Genomic DNA, 19,228 nt, shown 5'->3' with positions numbered 1-19,228 from the left:
CATTATTTAATTGGTTGCAAAGGGCATTCGATTGATGTTAGGGTGACCTTCTAAGCTTTCACTTATGATGAATTAGAACCAAAACTCCTCTGTTAGCTCTGTCTGCCATTCTCGAAAGGGGGTCTAGATACATGTGGAAGCAGGAGTTTTGGTTGACTACCTAAGCACCCCCTCTAAGGTTCAAAGAGGGATACTTGATAAATTCAACAAAACATCTCAACAAAGTCTAGAAAAGTATTGATAGGGAGCTTGTGGCACTTTGGTGAATAAAAACACCACTTTATTTATTAGGACCTCATCCTTACTACCAAGAAAAATGGCAACCTAGGAATTGTGAAATTGCATGACAAAGCAATGATATTAGCTTTAAACATTCTTAAAAGGTTGACTTCTAATCAACCATGGGTAGCTCTTATGAACTTTTGGCTTTCAAATCTCAAACTCCCGAATGACCATTGGGAGGGAATACAAGAAGAGGATTTGCTAATATCCAAGTGCTTGTAATCATAATTCTAGACTATAAATTCGATCAGATGCTCATCAAAACTCAAAAATTGATCCTAGACCACAAGACCGTATGGGTGACTCCTCACTAACACATAACCTCTGTGTTACTCCCTATGCATATAGATCTTGACTTGGCATAGTAGAACGTGTGTTGAAAGTGGTGATTTATAAAACCACTTTTTTAGATTTCTTGCTTTTCTTTCCAATTTGATATAAGATAACCTTTTCAAAAATATATTAATGTCAGTTTTCCTATATTAATGAACTAACAAACCCTTCCATTTAAGCTTGCATGGTATACTTGCATATTCATATTTCTAGTGAACCCTTGAGGAAGAATTTGAGGAGGCAAAGAAGATAATCTTATTCAATGTGAAAAGTGGATTCAAAGGCATGTTTTGTGACACTATAATGTAGTGGATGCAAAGGGTTGATTCAAAAGAATACAAAGGGTAGGGCCAAATTTTCAAAGATAAGTCACCCTATGTAATCATGGTAGCTAGGTGACTATTTGAGGAATTATTGTTGTCTTTGAATGGGAGAGGGGGGTTTAGAGACTGCTACCTACCTAAAGACCACAGGCTAGCTAAGTGGCATATTTTTAAGGTATGGGAAAATGAGATGAGAACATAAGGTTGCAGGGTTTTTTGCAACACCATATTAGGATGAGTGTGAGTGTAGGATGGTTGGTGGACCAAAGAAAACCCTTCTTACTCCTTGGCAAGAAGTTAGAAGGTAATCTTAATAGGAAGGATTGGAAGCTCACTGCAGCTCGAAGAAGGGAATGAAGGTTCATGGTCAATAAACATTTTGGAGGCGTTACAACGCCGATCGTGCACTAGAACGATCCTTGCTGTTCGATTCGTCTGGCACCTCGACGACTCTCCCGAGCGGCAAGGCCAGCACAGGCTTGTGCTGGCTGTCGAGAAGCTCCGAGAGGGCGTTGTACCAGGCGACGATGGCGGTGATGATGCCCAGGAAGCCGCCGGCGCGATGGACGCCGGTGAAGTGGCCGAACTCGGCGGTGGTGAGGAGGGTGAGGGTGAGGGCGACGAGGCAGAAGAGGAAGCAGAGGGCGATGGAGGTTCTGATGCTGGCGACGATCATGATGTAGGTGAAGATGGTCCAGCCGAGGAGGTAGGTGGCCTTGGCGCGGGAGAGGACGTGGTCTGCGTCGGGGCCGAGGGTCTGCGTATAGGCGGCGGTGATGTTGTACCAGGGGATCTGCAGGGCCCCGTAGGAGAGCCAGAAGGCCCCGTAGGAGGTGAAGGCCGTGGCCGCGAAGGTGTCTCCGTACACGAACTCCCACATCCCCGCCAGGGCCTGCGCCGTGCCGCCGTAGAAGACCGCCACCCCCACCGCCACGTTGATCGGGTCCGTCGCGCTTACCCCGAATATCCCCGCGTTGTAGCACGACAGCACGAATGTGGTTAGCGCGAAGCTGAAGAGGCCCAGCGGCGCCGGGTTCGACAGCCCCCGACGGGATCCTCTCCTGGCGGAGATCGGCATTCTTCTGCGTGCGGGGGTGTGTACGAGAGAGAGAGAGAGAGAGAGAGAGAGAGGATCTTCCTACAGCCAAAGCCAAACAGAAGAGGAGCGGTCGGGAAAGAGAGGATCTTCGAAAGGCCAATCAGGAGAGGAGCTCCCAGGAGCCTTTCCATCATCTAATATATTGCCTTCCATCCCTGCACCCAACAACAAGTGGGATGCATAGAGCCTAAGCTACTATTGATTTAATATGTGACACTAGAATAGTAGGGCTTTTTGTTGGGCCGGGGAGACATACAATAGTAACATATGCACACTTTTTGAGAGAGAAAGAGAGACAGAGACAGGCACAAAGTGAGAGGCTAAACCACTAGGTAACCCTTCACCGCATAGATGGAGAATCCTAAAGCTCTGGCACTCAAGCAACCTAAAGCATGGGACCACCCAAGCATCCTCATTCCTAAAACATGGGGCCTTCCAACTCTGTGTCTGATAGAGCACAAGCACAAAGTGTGCTTCCATGCATTTGTATGCTTGAAGCCTATATGGATATTCTTTGGATTAATATGTGTTCACATTCATAAACAAAAACAACTTCTTTGTGGCCATATTGAACTTATTGCAAAACAATGTAATGTAGCATTGATGACTACTTGTAGCCCTACACAATGCCATTCAAAGGCCCCTAGGGAAATAGACTTGTGAGATGAAAAGACAATTTGTTTACATTGAGAAGAATCTGTATATCAAATAGTGGTTGTACACTACAAATTCAAAATAAAGCTGGTACATCTATAGTCAAGTAGGGGTGAAGAGCATACTTTCATTGAAAAAGATGTAAGCCAAATGGTAGTAACTTGATTGTGTAAATGAAACTTCTTATTTAAGAAAAAGAGATGGAGAGCAAGTTGCATGAGAAAGAGTTCACAATCCCCATTAAAAAGGACCAAGAGCAAGTTGCTTGAGAAATAACCTAAACAACTTGATGATGGTTGAAGCCCATGTGCTGTAAGGTAGACACTCAGAATAGTTTCTATGTGGCAATCTTAAGAGTAGCAATAAGCTCACCCTGTAATTCTTCTATTGTCGTATTTCCAAATGGAATGGTAAGAAAAGTGTATTAGTCGGCACATTTAGATGGCACTACCTTGGGCTGGAATCACTTCATTAGCCCAAGTGAACTAGTTAAAGAACTTGATGGCATGACAAGGAAATCAACATGAAGCTCTATCTTGCCTATGTGTATAGCATGTGAACTAGTCAAAGAACTTGATGGCATGACAAGGAAATCAACACAAAGCTCTATCTTGCCTATGTGTATTGCATGTGATATGATATTTGATCAACTAGATGACATGGCATTGTATTTCCTCTCTTATTCACATGAGATTGCCTTTCTTCACTGGTGCAAGAGCAATTCACTTCATCCATCTTGAATGGCGTGTGCAAGTCAAGGGACTTGCGCGTGACTCGGCTCTAAGACTCAGAGAAAGTGTGATGAAAGAGCTGTTGCTTTTGGAAGGAGGCACACATGATTGTCATGAGTGCACATCCTAGCAATACCTAGAGAGCTGCCATGCGCAAGTGAGAGGTGGACAAGTAGCTAGGCGAGAGAGCACGCGTGTGGAGACGACTTTGTTGGTTGGGGCATCTGCCAAGGAGCTGGCGCTTGAGCCTTGCAGCCCGTGAGGAGGAGAGTAATCGAGGCGAACAGCCTTTTGAAACTCGGCGAAGCAGGCCAGATGGGATGATGATACGCTCGTAAAAGCTTGTTTTTAAAAGCTCGGCGAGGTGAGGTGAGGCTGGATGGGACGGTCTCATTTTCTAAGGAGAGGTTAGGTTTTTCGCATTCCCGACGGTCGCGCTGACACGCCCATTGGCCACCAACTACCTCTAGTCAACGTGGCGTGCCCTTTGAGGCCCATGGCACGCGCAACTTGCAAATCGATTCGACCTGTACGAGTCGTTCCCTCCCCCCCCACTCCACCCCTCTTTCTTATCATGCACAATATAATTTTCTTCTAACCTCCTCCTCATTACCTTACGCAAACTTTTGACTAGTGTATCGCGATATCCTCGTAACACATGCCACAATTTTTAAGCACATTATCCTAATAAGACTAGTAGCATGACTTTGCTATAAGATTTCTTAGCATAGGGTCATTCTAAAGTACAAAAAAACCAAGCAACTTGCAGTTATTTCATGTTTCTTTCTTCCCAACACGCAAAGGTGGGTCGTGCTAGCGCAAGGGAAATAAGTGGTGAATTAAAAGCTAGTTACTCCAAGTTAAAGAGGATTAATCCTACATACATACACATAGGGGTAAGCCTGCATGCACACTGCACCATGGGATCTTGTTGAGGCCACCTTGCATGTCGAGCAACGTGAGATGTGGCTATAGAAGACAAGAGTGCGCAAAGCAAGAGCAATTTGAGCCCAAGGGAGGAAAAGAAGGCAAGAACACACAAATGAAATGAGGATGATGTAGAGGAAGCAAGTGAGGAGGAGCACAAAGAAGATATGCAAGATAGAAGGGAATGGATTCTATTGCTAAGCAAAAGGTAGAGCTGCATGAATCTAAAAGCGACACTTGCCTGAAGCTTGAGACCAATCAATCCACAAGTAGTCTCGCTAAAATATTAGCTGAAACAATGAGGAAGTGGCCCATCAAAAAGAAAGTTATGCTTGATGTGAAAAATGTCAATAACAATGTTCTTAGGTTTAATTCATTTGTTGTATTGGTTTGCTTTACTATTAGACCACCAAAAGCCATGGACATGACATCAAGGTTCAACACTATACTTAGTGGGTGAGGGGTAATAGAGCACATTTACTATGGAGGTAATAAATTTTGAAGTCGTCCTTTGATTGCAAGGAAGCAACAAAAAAGTCCTATCTCATGGCATATACTTCTAGGGCCCTAACCTTGTATATATTATGCCTTGGTAACTGATGGAGTCAAGGAGAGATGTGCTACACAAAGATTACCCAGTCTAGGTCAAAATGGCAGATCTTCCAACATACTTATAAAACTTATTACCAGACATTGCCAGAGGCCTTGGGAAACCATTGTGCATTCCTTCGAGCAAATGTTGGGGGAAGGATTTGTAGATGATGGAATGATGATGTTAAAGAAAATTGCAAGAATCTCAATAAATCCTTGGAGCTCTTCAAGATATATGAAAAAGTCGTAGGCTTTTTCATCAACTTAAGTAAATCTTCTCTAGTCAATATATTTGAGGAAGGTCTTACTAATCTTGGATGAGAAGGCAAGGTGATTAAAAGAGGGCAGATTTGTAGGTACTTAGGGTTCCAATTTGGTATTGATGTCAAAGAATCTGTGGCGGCATGAAAGGACATAGGAGAGGATCGAAAGAAAAATCAATTATTGGAGCTCCACATGTTGGCCACTACATGTTAGATCGAAAATTGCTCAACCACTCATATACCTTGCACTAAGGTTCTGTCTACCATTGAGTCTGCTAGAATATAACAATGCAAAAGATATGAGATGCCTTGATTAGAAGGTTCTTATGGGGGAGAATGAAATTAAAAAGAGTATGAACCTAGTGGGTTGTAGTTAATGGAATTAGTCATTAAAAAGTATGCATTGAGAGCCAAACTTCTTGTAAGATGCTATAGATTTAAGGTTCCATGGTTGCAACTTCTTGCTTGTTGCTTATACCTAAAAAACAAAGAGCTTGGTAGCTGATGGAATCCCACAGCAGAGGCAGCTGAGAGTATTAGTAACTCAAAAGCTCTCTTCATTGTTAAAACATCTCACTTGATGGTGTATATTTTAATATCTTGGAAAACGTTTTTGAGTGGTATAGCATCTTAGGACAGCTAAGAGTGTTATTTTAATACCGTAGAAAAGAGTGTTATTGATGTTGTACATGGTTTGATTAGAGAAGGAATGTACAAATGCAGAGGAGAAACACAGCTCGTAGAGAATGGAATATTTTTATATGACCACTCTTATATTGCCCCTATGTAACATGGCCAATCAGGAGCAATATCCCTCCTTCCTTTGCCTAGTTTTATAAGCCTTGAGTGGCCTTTGCCAAGTCCAACCACCAACGAGAGCTATAGATATAACATACTTTTGGAGATACATAGAGTATTAAAACTTGATCTCTCAAGTAGACTAAGCAAGATTACTTTGTTTATACCTATTAATGTATTTGTTGATTTCTTTCCCAATGTTGAGATAAGAAGATCAAAGGCCATGCTCTTAGTTCAAGAGACTAGCACATGATCTCAAGGGGTTTACTATACGTAAACCCTATAAATCACCTGTATTCAAGACCTATTTAAAAATAACATTATCTGTGACTTTCTCAAAAATAAAATACATTTTTTAAATTCGTTCTATAAATGACCCCTTTATATGGCATCCTTCTATATGTAAAAAATATGTGAAAATGGTACTTCAAAAATCCCTTCTTTTGAACCCATGTTATATGCTTACATACTTTTGAGCTCCTCTCTCCCCCCCTCCCCCTTCCCCCGAGCATATGATTATGTCTTATAACTTATTAGTGACAGGGATGGGGTACTAGGATCGAAGGCAAGATAATTTGTAACATAGATCAATGTTGCTTATAAATACATGGTCGCTACTCAAAATTTTAGCCTCAACATAACCAAATATTTGAATGGGGATGCACTTTTAAACCAAAAATGATGATGTAGCTTGAAGAGTAGTCCACTTCATAAGATATGTTTGTGGCAACCTCAATCAACAATTGATCATAGTAGAAGGTAGCATGTGGGCTATGTGGCCCATGTTAATGTGCCTTTCTAATATCTAAGTTCAAATGGAACGATCATTCTAGGATACATGTTATTGATTGTATTAAGGAAGTACTAAAGACTGTTATGGGGGAGCCTATGAGGTATTGTGAGATAATAAATTGCAATAAAGTCTATCAAGTAACTTTACGAAATTTTTTCCTTGCTCATTCTAATGTAATGCTTATTTATATAGTAGTAGATGGCATTATGTTGGTGGCAGTCTAGTTGCTATCTTAATTATTTTGGCAAAGATCCTCTAGTGGATCTTAATGTTTGATTCAATGAGAATATTATTACAATCTTAAAGCTTAAATAATCATGTAAACCACATCAAGTGAGGATGGATTTACAGAATGAAGAAATTGAATTGGCATGTTCATTTGTACTCCAACTTAACAATGAATGGGTAAGTTTAAATTATATACACTTAGGTATATATTTGATTCCACTTTTCAAATACAAACATTTGTGCTAAATTTTTTGTAGATATTAGATAAGAGAGAGAAGAATGTATAGTGCAAGGATATTGAAGGAAAGATCTCTAAACTATTAATATAAATACAAGTATGGATATTACATTAAATTTCTATTTGCTTTTTTCACGATTTACATACACAAGGTCTTACAAGGCAATGTAGAAATGGGTTTTTTTTGTGAGGACTTTCTTAGGAGGAGGGATATCCTTTTTAGGAGTCTCTTTGCCTTTCTTTGATACTTTGTTCACCTTAGGTGTTGAGGGCATACATTAACTTGCTATAGTTATAGACACCTCTCCTTCCTTTTCTAGTATACCTTTTTGTCTCTTTGGTCTTCTTATATGCAATTGATGATGATTATGTACTTCAAAAGCTTTGCTCTTACATGCCAAACATGCTTAGTATTGTAACAATCATTGGAAAACTATTAAGCATCTTTTTTTAAAAATGAGTGTTAGTTCACCATTATTTTGCAATGGACTATCTTTTTGAGTGAAACTCTATCTTAAAGTTAACCATCTTCCACGCCACCACTTATAAGTTTGTTATTATTATGATAAATAACATTAACCAAGTTTTCAACATCTGAAATTACTCTCTAATCATAAGAGTGGCTATCATCTTGATGAGGACTCTACAACCAACAACACAAAGAAAAATTATGTAACTTATTTATGGTAGTTTATTGAATCAACTATCTTCATCTATTTTGATCAAAACCTCACCATGTTGGTGTTACAAATCATGGATCTAGAGCATGGCAGATGCTTTGGCGGGTGGAAGACGAGGACCAAACTCATGATGACATAGACAAGTAGAGACAAATGGTTACACAAGTGAATTAGGTTCCAAGATGGTAGCTTGGACTCATAAACACAATCTTATGTAGGATTGACAAAGTCATGATACTTAACTGAAAATACAAAGCATCATGACATCGTATTCATTCCATATGAAAGTGATACTCAAGTGCAATGCTTTATAGAAGTTGGGTTGTTCCACTCTCCTCACTGTGCATATGGGATTTAGTACAACTCTTCCTGGAGCATACATCATTTGTCTATTTCTCAACACCCCCCCTCAAATGATGAGTCCCTACACTTGTTGGCTTTTGCCCCCCCTACAGATAACATGGCTTGGGAGACTAGCTCATAGGCAGCCTAGTCAAGTTAAAGCTTGAGACTTTACATCTTTGGTAAGGGTTTTTACAAAGAAAATCCACTATGGGAACAATTTTCCTTAGAACAATTTGTCAGAGTTGTTAATGGTAGTGGAAGCATCTTCTTCTTCTTCTTCATTCATGAATTGACCTTGGTGTGGTCATTATGCATCTGCTGTGCTCTTTTCTTGTGAAAACATTCACTGGCAATATGGCCAGTCTTACCACAATAATGACATGTCATCCAACTTCTGTTGTTGGTGTTGAATCCTTGACCTCTTCCCTTGGGTCCAGTAGCCCCTTTAGTGTATAAAAGATTTTCCCTTGAGCTAGTCTCTTTTACATCTTTGCTTTTAAATTTGCTTTCTCCATCAAGCAGTGAGTGCTCAATGTCTTTGAGTGAGAGACTGGGAACATTACTTTGGGTGGACACAAGGTTCGCATATGGATCCTTATTTACACTTACAAGCAGTACGCCTATTGCTTAATCTTCATCGATATTCTTCTTAAGAGTTGCAAGCTGGGTTTTTAGGCTCTTGAACTTGTTAATGTGTGTGGTCATAGAAGCACTGTCTTTGATATCTAGTTTATAAAACTACATGAGCAATTTTACCTTTGAATTCTTTGCTTGGGTACCAAAAATCCTGTCAAGTTCCTCCCAAGTAGTTCTAGCATCTCTAATGCCAAAGATATGATGTAGCACATCATTACTTAGTCCCCATGCAATGATGCCTAGTGCCTTGTAATTCATCTTCTTCCATTCTTTGGATTTGAGCTGGTCTTCTTCAACAAACCCTTCTTCATCATCTTCCTTCTTGCTATCTGCATCATCTTCAAACACATCCCGCAAGTCCTTTTGCATAAGGTGATACATGGTCTTCTCCTTCCAGGCATGAAAGCCTTCACCATTAAACTTTGCTATTTGTTCCACTTTAGTCATCTTAGTAGGAGGTCTTACCATGAGAACTCTCGGGTAGTGTCTATCCTTTTTACACGGGATTTTATCAATGTGACTTTAAATCATCACACAGACTGGGAATAATATTTGAAGCATGAATCAGAAGGTGAGTTACTTCTTGAATCTAACGAGCACAAGTGATGGGGCAGTGTCAAATCCCACTATGTAGTATCAAAAGATACTATGGTTTTGAAGATGATGATTCTTGTTGCTTGATGTTACCCCTTCAGCTTTGATTTCTCCAAATCTTCCAAAGCTTGATGATTGGTTGATGAAATATTTGCTAAACACTGAGTGATTACTCAGTTCAGAGTGGTAGGAGCTTGAGTGTGCCAAGAGGAGTGAGAAAATGAAGAAAATTGAGGCTTTAAGTAATCTTGGCTATGGCTTCATGGATTAGGGTTTTGATCCTGGTTTTTCACTGATTGTAGGAGCTACAGTGGATCATTTTCAAAACTTTTTTAATGGAAATGAAGCTCTCTTTATGCTCTATAAAAGCCCTATGATCATCATCTAGATCGCTGCAATGTCGTCATGCACAGAGCACATAAACACAGGCAGACGCAATTTCGGACAGAAATGTCAATTTTTGGTAATGCTGGGTTGAATGATGAACAATGTCAGGATTTGAGGCTATAGGAGGGAGCCCTTGAGGTTAGAAGGATATGCTTAGAAGGAATCTTGTAAATATATTGCCTCTAGAGAGAGATCCAAGTCCTCCATGAAGGATATGTCCTATAGGCCACAAATTGAGTTTATGGCAGCAAAACTGACAGAAGTGACAATGCTGAGCTCTAGATAGGGCAATGCCAAGTTCTTATGTCATGTAGAGAAGCCTTGGGAGTGAAGGAAAAAATATTCAGAGGGAGCTTGGAGAGATATGCCCCTGTAGAGAAAGTTATAGAAGCTTGAAAGAAGATATGTGCAGACCTAGCTATGGCTACCAAGGTGGAGCAAGTGGAGATGAGTTGAGAGATAAGCTCATTGAGCTAACTTGAGTTTTAAGAGGGACTAAGAGAGTAGAGAAGGGAGTCATGCCATGCCCGACTAGGCTCTGATACCATGTTACAAATCGTGGATCTAGAGCATGGCAGATGTTATGGCAGGGGGATGATGAGGACCAAACTCATGATGACATAGACAAGTAGAGACAAATTGTTACACAAGTGAATTAGGTTCCAAGATGGTAGCTTGGACTCATAAACACAATCTTATGTAGGACTGACAAAGTCAAGACACTTAACTGAAAGTACAAAGCATCACGACATTGTATTCATTCCATATGAAAGTGATACTCAAGTACAATGCTTTATAGAAGTTGGGTTGTTCCACTCTCCTCACTGTGCATATGGGATTCAGTACAACTCTTTCTGGAGCATACATCATTTGTCTATTTCTCAACAGTTGGGGGTAAAGGCACCTTTGCCTAGCTGCCTATGTATTACTACACTGACAGTACCCGCCAATGCACACTGTAGGTGGCGGGCGCCCATCACCATCACTTTATTCTTTATTCTTTTAGTGACAGTTTGAATAAAGGAAGGCTCGATCACACATTTTGACTGTTGGAGTTCCCATTTGGTCTCTCTTTCTTTCTTGCTCTTGCTCTCCTACCATAGCTCTTCCAAGCAAGCTTCGATCCTTCTCACCTTTCAACTGATATCAGAGCATGGTTGCTCGAGCATTCTGACTTGGTTGAGCTTAAGCTCGCTTTGCATAGCATTGGGATCTTCATCTCTGATGTACTTATGGCATGTACTTTGCTTATGTCTGACCGGTCTTGACATGCTTGGCCTATGCCACTACTACATGCCCATTACATTGTTTGGAGTTGGATGCTACTGAGCCTTACTTTGGCTTGACATTTGATTGCCCGGAGCTTACTTTGGCTATTTCTTTGCTTGCCAAAGTTACAGTTTGGATGTACTTGATGTCTATGGATGCTATGCACGAATGCTACACGACCTATATGCTCATGAGGTCTTATTGATGCTTGGTCTTGGATCTTTTGGCACTGGTGCTATCATATGCCCTTATTGAGCTTCTTTGCTTAATATTTACAACTTTTGTGCCAGTGGGAGTGTCTTGATACACTTGACAGACATTGAGCAGGCGATTTATGCTACTTGAGCATTCAGATACTTGAGACTGGGATCTTCACTTGGATGTTGCATGGTTGATATGTGATGGTCCTCACAGATGTATTTGGGCTAATTTGGGCTTTGCACTCCCTGAGCATACACCTCTTTGTGTCACGTCTTGCCAATGTTGTATACACTTTGCCCTATTACACAAGGGGTGTGCTAGCTTACTGACAGATTCATTTGACATGTTTGGGTGTTTGCCGATGTTTGTATGACTGCCACATGCTAATTTATGCATGTTTGATGCTGGTTATGCTTTGACAGCCAGTGGTTGACTTGGTGCATTCATTTTGCCCACAGTTTGCTTTCATTGTATATGGCTGTAATTTATTACAGCTTGCGGTTATGCATGGACTCATGTGGAATTTTCATGTTGAGTCATCCTGATTATATGTACTTTTGATGGTACTTGGTGGGCAACATCATTAGCTATCAGTTCGTGGTCATTTTGCCTTGGTTTTGGTGGCATTTTGGCTGTTTACAATAGATAACATCAAGCAATTTTGAACTTTATGCACCATTTTGGACTGCAATATGCCATCTTCTTCCACTTTCAGTGCCATCTTCAACATCACTAAGCTTAATGGTACGAATTATGCCTATTGGAAGAGCAAAGTTTGGTAGGTATTGGTGTAGAAATCTTAGATCAAGCCACTAAGGATGCATGGCGAGCATCCTGAAACTATGACTGATGACAAATGGGATGAGCTTGATGAGTTATGCAAGTCCACCCTCATCTTGTCTCTCATTGAACAGGTGCATTACAATGTGGTTGAGGAAGTACAGAGTGCTTGGCAGCTTTCGGATAAAATTAAGAACCTCTATGACAATAAAAGTCTAGCAAGTCAGACGTATTGGTTGAAGCAGCTTATGGACCTACGTATGAAGGAGAATATGACAATGTTTGCTCATTTAAGCCAGTTCCATGCTATTCTCAAGAACTTGACTTCACAGGGCATTACCTTCAATGATGAGATTACTCCATTGTTTTTGCTTGGGACTTTGAGTGAGTCGTGGGATGTATTCCGTACTGCCTTATGTGTCCCTGCTACTATTCTGAAGTTGCCTGATGTAGAGAGTGCTCTTCTGCAAGAAGAGATCAACCGTAAGAACTTGGATGCCTCTCGTGTGTCAAATGCTTTGACTTTTAGAGGCAGAGATGGTAATGGAAAGAATGACCGTGGGAATGGCCATGGTAGAGACTCGCACAAATCTAGGTCTAAGTCGCATGGTAAGTCGCGTAGCAAGTCTCATGGAAGAAATGCTAATGTGACATGTCATCATTGTGGCAATAAGGGTCACATACGCCCACAGTGTCATGATTTGTGCAATGAGAAGCGCAAAGAGAATGGGAAAGACTAAGTACAGGAAATATCCTCTGATCGCAACATTATGCTTGCAAAATCTAGTGTGAAAATCGAGGAGATAAATGCCATGCAAACTGATGACTCTGATGGGGAGTACATACTTGTAGCTAGTTCTTGTGATGTTATGTCGTTGACCGAGGTTCACTCTATGTATGCACAGTGCTAGCTTTTGGATTCTAGTGCTTCATTTCATGTTACACCTTGCCATGAGTGGTTCCATTCCTACTGCACTATCTCTGGTTCAATTCACTTGGGTGATGATAGATCACTCGCTATTATTGGCATTGGGAATGTATGGCTGCAGTTCTCTACTGGCAGTACTTTTCTGTTACAAGATGTACGTCATGTACCTGCACTTACACACAGTCTTATGTTTTGGATGCTCTTAAATCTCAGCTGAAGAAGAGCTTTGAGATGAAAGATTTGGGACATGCCTCTCACATTCTTGGTATGTGCATTAAGTGCGATAGGCATCAGGGACTACTCTACCTCTCATAGAGGGAGTACATTCATAAAATCCTTGAGCATTTTTGCATGTAGGACGTGAAGCCTATTGGCTGTCCATTACCTTCTTATGTGAAGGTTTCATAGGCCGATTGTCCGTAGACATTGTTCGCAGATAGATGAGTAGAGGGTTGAGATGGCCAAGATCCCTTATGCATCAGCTGTGGGAAGTTTGATGTATGCCCTGATAGCCACTCGACCAGATATTGCCTTTGCAGTTGGTGTTACAGCACGCTATATGGCTACATCTGGCAAGAAACATTGGGATGTCAGGAAGGGTATCATGAGATACCTGAAAGGCACAACAGATATGTGTATTTGCTATGGCAGCCAGGATATAGGAGTTGTGGGGTACACAGAATCCGATTATGCAGCACATGCAAATAGTAGGAAGTCCACTTCTGGCTATGTATTCATCTATGTTGGAAGTGCAGCCTCTTGGATGTCCAGGGTTCAAAAGTGTAGAGCTCTCTCTACCACTGAGGCCGAGTATGTTGCAACCCCATTGAGGCTTGCAAGGAGGCCATATGGTTGGGCCGTTTGGTTCATGACCTTGGGATTGATTCTATACCTACGTTGCATTTGGATTCTATGAGTGCTATTCAGCTAGCCAAGAATTCGGTCTTCCATGCGAAGACGAAACACATTGAGATGAGGTATCACTTCATATGTGAGGTCATGGAGGACAAGTCTGTTGACCTTGTCAAGATCTCCATTGATGAAAATCATGCCAAATTGCTTACGAAAAGCCTCACTACTGAGCACTTTGCCTTCCTCAGGAGATTGATGGGCGTTGGATGAGATGACATTTTTCCTCATCTTGTTGTACATGTGTACATTGTACTATCTTTTCTTTTTCTTTTTCACTCCTCATTGGGGCAGATTCGCCTTTAAGTGGGAGGTTGTTGGGGGTAAAGGCGCCTCTAGCTAGCCGTATGTGTATTACTACACTGACAATACCCGCCACTGCACATTGTAGGTGGTGGGCACTCGTCACCATCACTTTATTCTTTATATTTTTAGTGACAATTTGAATAAAGGAAGGCCCGGTCACACATTGTGACTGTTGGAGTTCCCATTTGATCTCTCTCTCTTTCTTGCTTTTGCTCTTCTGCCATAGCTCTTCCAAGCAAGCTTCGATCCTTCTCACCTTTCACACCATAACTTATTTGTACTTGATTTGTATAAGTAGTTTGGAAGGCATTGGAGGTATTTTCTATAGCGCTTTAATCAATCTTTTTGCACCTCTATATCAAAAAATAGTAAAATTTAGAGTACTTATAGTATATGAAAGTTCAAATGATCAAGGAGACCTTGGATTATTTAACTTATATTCTAGCATTTCCATGACTTCCTTTCAATGAATTGATTGAAAAAACATTGCTTATCAATGCAATCTATTGCAATCAAGCTCTAATGAGAACTAAAAACAATCATATGCCAATAATTTAGTAAAATAAAATATCTTGAAATTAGACAAAGCAAACTACTTACTTTTCATAGTATAGAATCAAATGAAGCTTTGAAGTTCGAAGTCAATTCGATTGAGCCAATGTTTAAATCCATATGCATTAAGCTCATTTCTTCTCATGTAATGAGAGATTGAAAGATTGAGCACCTCATTTTTTTGTTGTATACTAAAAGGGATCTCATGCATTAGACCTTTTCCACAATGAGCACAATATCATAGCATCCGATCTTTTGTGCAGATAGTAAATCATTTCGTTCTTTACATTTTCACTCATTATCTTATGAAAAGTGTGTTCTTTTATGTACAATCATCCTCTTGTATCTGAATTTTGTAATCCATTTGACAAGGAACCTAATCAACAAATTGGCTTTTTTAATCTTATGAAATGTGAGTTATACTGTAGATATAATTCTTTCCCTTCCTTCATTTTGCATAATATTTGACATGATGCTAGTTACTATCATTGATAAGCACTTATATTATAAAACACAATTTATCTTGTAGAATTTTTTTTATCTCTATGCTATTTTCACGTTTCATAAGACTAGGTGTTGTGTTTTGTTTCTCATGATGTTTTTTGCATTTGCAATTGCAAGTTGGTGCAGGATTAAAATGAAAAAAAGGAAGCATTAGAGGATGCAAGTGATGATAGACTCTTTAATTTTCTTCACAAGAGATAAAGCTCATCCAAGTTTAACTACATTAGGAATATGCTAAATGCTCCTTTTGATTTGTAGGAGCTCTTGAAAAATCTTGAATATAAACTTTAGGAGTATAAGGAATATTATGCTAGACCTATAGAGAGTCTTATAATTAATAATTATGTACATTATAGTGATGTCTTTCAAGTAGCGCTCCTAGAACAACTTTGTTTATCAAGTGGAATCCTATTGATGAGGAATTTAGAAATTGTGAAACAAACTACCCTTGATAGGGATTAACAACAATGCCTTGTGATCCAAAAAGACATATGATTTCTTATACCTTTATTATATGAAAGATTCTTCTTCAACTAAAGTGTAGGATAAGAAGGGAGAAGATGTTGCATGAATAGATAAAGAGATCAAAGAGAAAGTAGATATGTTTTAAGAGGATGTTGAGAACTAGCTACTGCAAGGTTTTAATCTGTTGTATTTAGGAGCAAGAACAACACTAAGGTAGAAACTAAAGGAGATAGAATTGTTGGGGTAAAAGGCCTCTGGGCCTACCTGTGTACATTGTGACCACCCATTCTTTATTCATATATAATATAATAGTGCAATAAGGATGTCAGTTCAATTGGACAACACCTACATTTTGTGTGCATCCCCTTCAATTGGTATTAGAGCTTTGGATCAGAGCTTGATCATGGAGCTTGGACTGGTATTACTTCAGCCTGGATTGAAGACCTAGAGCTTGGAGATTCAATGCCATCCATGGCTTCTTCCCCCCGATGTAAGATTTCATCTCCCGCCTCTCCCCGGCTCTCATAGGCTCTTTGTAGGTGTTCCTTGGCTTCATTGGGAACCTTGTATGCCCCCATTTGCCCCCTTATCCTTAGCATAACCAGCAGACCCCACAGTAGCAACTCATGTTTTTTGTGCATGTTTCAAAATCTAGCTTAAAAATCTAAAAATTTCTCATATCTCGGGCATCTGGAACCTGATTTATAGGTAAGAGTCTAAATTGGGATTTTGGCACGCTTCAGACGTAATGGTGATGTCAAATCTGCCAAATTCTGATCACATAATTTTTTGTAACAGATCTGAGTTTATTTACAACAAGAAAATGTCATGCTCTTAGCTTATGTGATCTCTTGAGGCTTGGTATTTGATGCCCAAATGCTTTGGGGATGTTTGCCCAATGTTTTGAGATGCTTTGGGACTTGGTTTGAGCTTCCATAGCTCGATTTATGCAGGGATTTACTGTTGTACATTGTTTGGACAACAAGGTTTTATCAGGGATGGCTTATGCATAATGTTTTTTGTTGATATTTGGGTGTCATGTTGGATGTGTTGATACTTGGTCATCATGGTTTATGCCCAGATATGCTATTTGAGAGCTATTGAGCCTTGATTTGGATGCGGACACTTCGTTGTTCGTTGGGATTTATGCTACCTTGGTTGACAGGTTATTTTACCTCTAGTTTGGTTATGCCTATTGTCTACAAGTGCGCCCAACTACTCGTGATGATATGTTGATGTATTTGGATGATGCCACTTTGATGTTTATGCTCCCAGATGCTTCTTGAGCAAAGAGTAGAGCTCAATTCTTGGTTCACTGTCATTTTCTTTGCAATTGGCATTTCACTTGACAAGGTTTATGCCCCATGCTACCCATTATGGAACTAAGGTTTGATGTGGATGCTTTTGGGTTCGGCTGCATTATGGAAGGTGTTTGGGCTTGAACCGACTTGCATTTGAGAATTTTTTGGAGCAGTTTGCATTTGGTTGACTTATCACTTATGCAGCTTGGATGTTATTTGGCCCTTAATGCCCCGATTATGGATCTTGAATTTACTTGGATGCAGATACACGTTTTGAGCAGTGCTTGCTCCATTGTCTTAGCAGTTGGTTATTGAGATTTCATTGCTCATTGATGCTTGGTTCTTTGTGGGTTACTCCTTGATCACTAGACTTCTTGATAGTGCTTGGGTTTAGCAGTTATGGCTTTGTTGCTTCTGTGTTGCCTAGCTTCTATGCTAGTTGGGTTGCTTTTGCCCATACAGGTCAGAGAGTAGTTGCTTTTGATGCTTACCCGGCTATGCACTTTGTCTACTGTCATGTACTTTAAAGAGCCACTTATTTGGATGTTGTTATACAGATACTTGGGCTTCTCCTGAAGCTTGACCATTGCAGGATCTTATGCCACTTACTAGTCTTGGATTGATTTGGATGCTACTATGTGGTCTGATGTACTACAAAGTCATGTTTGCCATTATGGTTATGGGCTGATTTCATGGCTGAATACCATATGCTCTTATGACAGATGTCTTATGCTTTACCGTACTATGGTTGGTTATGTCATGCAGTTGGCTACGACTCTTCTTCATGTGGGAGCTTTTGCATCCTTGGTTGATGCCTTTATGTCCTCTCGTCTATTGAGGTTTCATGAGCCTTTGCAGCATGCTTCTACCATTGATAGATGATTGTCTTTATGAGTAGGTTCCCTCCGTTGGGATAGCCCTTGACTGCTTGAGCTCCGTGGATGCTATGGATAGCCCTATTCATGATGACTTGGATTCCTTGTCATCTTCTACAGGTTCTTCTACTTCAGATGTTTTTTGCTTCCATTGTGGGAAGCTTGGGCATGTTCAAAGAAAATGCTTTAGATGGATTAGAGAGCAGCAGAGACAGAGACGAACTCGACATGAGCAGAGAGTCAGAGATACATCAGATGCAACAGGTGTTACCACTCTTACTAGTGGTGAGGTACATGCAGTTACCCATGATGATACAGTTGAGCATGTATTCATGTCATCTTGTTTCCCTACAGCTTACTTGCTCAGTGATCAGGCCTATGCATTTGATTGGTTTTCAGACTCTATGGCACCTTGTCATGTTACCCCTCATAGAGCATGGTTCTCTTCTTACACGGAGGGTAACGGATGTATTGATTTGGGCCTTGAGCAGTCTTATGCTATTGTTGGTACATGGGATATACACCTAGCTTTGCCTAATGGGACTTCTCTTATACTCGAGGATATTTAACATGTTCCCATGCTTCGTAAGAGCTTGATTTCTGTCAGTCAGTTGCATAATGCAAGATATACTATTTCTCCTCAGGATAGGTCATGGAAGATTTGTCGTGGTTGCTTGGTTTTGGCCAGAGGTTCTAGAGTTGGTTCTCATTACCCAGTGCATGTCTCTCATGTGGGAGATTCTATGGTTGCAGTTATCCGGATCAAAGGAGAAGCCAAAGAACACAATAAATCTTTATGATGATAGATTTTTTGAAGATGCTGAAAAAGCTTAATGCTAGAGTTTTGTTATGCTTAATGGATAAGGAGCTTTAAGATTTTTCATCTATTGACAAAGAAAACTTTTTGGTTATTATGCATATTGAAATTGAAGGCCTTGATAACTTTATTGGAAGAGCCAAGGGCTCCATGCCACTAAAGCTTGGGAAAGTCAAGGCCTTGGCCACTATACTGGAAGCTTGAATAATCAAACTATTGCAATTTATCGAAATAGATTGTGAAGCTCTCCATATTTACCAATTATGGATTTAAAAGCCATTTTCAAAGTCATTGGATCTCAAGTTTTCAATAGAGGAGTGGAGAATATAAATTTGGTGGAAAAGGAAGAAGCTATAAGAGTTTTTAGCTACATGCCTAGTTGTAGTAATGATTTTAGAGTTGGATGCTTTGGAATTCTT

General features: G+C 40.2%; 1 pseudogene; it reads right to left on the bottom strand.

The window, feature by feature from the left end:
- Positions 1-852: 852 nt before the first annotated feature.
- On the bottom strand, positions 853-2,210 carry LOC148023299 (accumulation of dyads protein 2 pseudogene; annotated as a pseudogene).
- Between the last annotated feature and the right edge of the window lie 17,018 nt (positions 2,211-19,228).

Source organism: Lygodium microphyllum, chromosome 16, assembly GCF_053477565.2.
Source record: "Lygodium microphyllum isolate KBCC chromosome 16, Lygodium_microphyllum_v1.1.10, whole genome shotgun sequence".
Taxonomy (NCBI): Eukaryota; Viridiplantae; Streptophyta; class Polypodiopsida; order Schizaeales; family Lygodiaceae; genus Lygodium; species Lygodium microphyllum.
This window is presented reverse-complemented; position numbering and strand designations above follow the sequence as displayed.